The sequence below is a fragment of the Priapulus caudatus genome, unplaced genomic scaffold (assembly GCF_000485595.1).
Source record: "Priapulus caudatus unplaced genomic scaffold, Priapulus_caudatus-5.0.1 Scaffold2993, whole genome shotgun sequence".
Classification (NCBI taxonomy): domain Eukaryota; kingdom Metazoa; phylum Priapulida; class Priapulimorpha; order Priapulimorphida; family Priapulidae; genus Priapulus; species Priapulus caudatus.
Window position 1 is genome coordinate 1 of NW_014580054.1, and position 2,448 is coordinate 2,448.

The window sequence follows — 2,448 nt, forward strand, 5'->3', positions numbered from 1 at the left end:
GAGAGAGAGAGAGAGAGAGAGAGAGAGAGAGAGAGACAGAGAGAAAGTGAGAGATAGATTATATATAGATAGGTGAGAGAGAGATAGAGAGATAGAGAGGGAGAGGGAGAGAGAGAAAGTGAGAGATAGATAGATAGATAGGTGAGAGAGAGATAGAGAGGGAGAGGGAGAGGGAGAGAGAGCGCGCGAGTGTGTTACTGTGCGCCTGCAAATTCGTATTGCGGTGATACCTAGACGACAACAGCGACGCCTACCGGCAGGTATGTATCTTACATACTATTCATCTAATATTGATTCTACTGCAAGAGCGTATTACGTTTATGTTCTTATATATTTCCTACAGTTGTTTAATCTTCCGGCTGCTATAACGCCCGCCCCCACAAAACATTCAATACAATACAATCATTTGCGGGCAATAACTTCTCACGCTGGGTCTCAAACACCTAGCTTACACGCAAGTAAGGTCTATGTCCCCGCTGCATCTGTTTACCTGAAGCTCGTTTAGCGTATTTCGTGACTAATATTATATATATATATGTATATCGTATATATATATAATATATCTAATATAGATATTAGGTTAGGGTTTAGGGTTAGGGTTAGTCAGAAATTAGCGGCCCTAATACGAGCTCCACCGCCAAAACAGAGCCGGGTCAGGGGGAGAGTGGCGACCCTACGAACCCGTAGTAACAGAGTTGGCGTATCATGTTCTATGGTTTCACCATGCCCCTGTCTTTGTCTGTCGTGGGTCTGTAGACATATATACCACATGCGCGCAGATCGGCGTGATGGATGGTGTCCAGTGGTTTCAGCATTGTTTCTCTGTGTTCAAATCGCCCTATATTTAGTGAAAGTGACTCCGATTTGATGACTTTCTTTATATTGACTTTGTTAAATGTTATTTGTCATACGGCGGGTTTGTGAACGCGTAGCATTTACGCACGGTACGCAAGCAAACACTTCAGCACACGGACAGGACAGGACGCCACGTATACGAACCGCACGGCACACATCACAAACACGCACGGCCACACTCTACGAACGCATGCACACAGGGCCGATGCGCGCCCGCACGGCACAAATACACTCACGGACAGACAGCACAACGCACCGCACCATGATGCACAGCGCGCACACACACATACACACACGGACAAACAGCACGCACACACGTACGAACGCACGCACACATACACGCACGCCCACACGTACCAACGTACGCACACATGACACCACGACAGGACAGCACGCACACAGTACGACCGCACGCACGCACGCACGCACACATACACATACACACACGGACAGACAGCACGTACGCACACATACACGCACAGACAGACAGCACGCACACACGTACGGACAGCACGACCGGGAGAGAGAGAGAGATAGAGAAAGAAAGACATATATTTATATTCCGTCTATTTATCTATTGCTGTATATTCTCTCTGGGCACGGGCACAAAAATGAACCAGTCAATAGAGCAATGACGATAGATGGATAGGCCGGCACATTTGATGCTACGACCTCTGATTACGATCCATGTAGAAATACCCACATATATACTGCAACACGTAGCTCATCAATACTATCAAGGGCTAATAATACACTATAGGTATACTATAGGTATACATACTACTACTACTACTACTCAGCGGACGCATCCGGAATAGAGTTCACAATGCCATGCCATGAATATGTGTCCATCATCAGTGTCTGCATGTCCCCTATGTCATGCTGGATACTCCTTGCAATGCAGTCAATGTAGTTCAGTAGTGGCCGTCTTCCTCTGGTTGGGCAAGGCAGCAAGATAAGCGAATAATACATTAGGTATACATAGGTATTATTAGCTCTTGGTACTACTATCGGTGGACGTGGTATTTGATCGATTGATGCTGTACTGTACACGGATAACTGACACTCTGTGGTGGCAAGGTTAACGGGAACATGAAACCCCGTTAGAGCCGCACGACAGAGCGGAGAGAGAGAGAAAATAAGTGAAATGCTTCCAGATACTCTAGATTGACTTTACACACTATGTACCCGGACTGGAGTCATTACGAAAGTACTCATTAGTGATTGGACAGAAACTACACGTACACGCACGCACACACACAGCAGCAGCAGCGCAGCGGCTACCTGGCACATGTATGTGTTCGCCATCGCCGTCTGCGAGCGCAGGTGCTGGTTCAGGTGCTCCTGCTCGCCGAACGCCGCCGTGCGAGCGCAGACGCTGGTTCAGGTGCTCCTGCTCGCCGAACGCCGCCGCGCACAGTTGGCAGCTGTGCGCCGTCGCCTTCTCCATCGCCGCGTGTGCGTGCTGAGCCTAGTACCGCAGCGCCGCGTAGCTCAGCGCGCACGTATACTCCTTGTCCGTCGCTGCCGCCGCGGCGCCGTGGACGCGCAGGTGCTGCGCCAAGTGGTCTCGCTCGACGTACGCCGCCGCGC

At 49.6% G+C, this 2,448-nt stretch overlaps 1 long non-coding RNA gene across 1 annotated transcript; it reads right to left on the reverse strand.

Moving 5' to 3' along the window:
- Positions 1-1,419: 1,419 nt before the first annotated feature.
- On the reverse strand, positions 1,420-2,400 carry LOC106819221. Its single transcript, XR_001395378.1, has 2 exons — positions 2,140-2,400; positions 1,420-1,789 (listed from the first exon to the last, which is right to left on the reverse strand). It is a non-coding gene; the product is annotated as an uncharacterized LOC106819221 (long non-coding RNA).
- Positions 2,401-2,448: the final 48 nt, after the last annotated feature.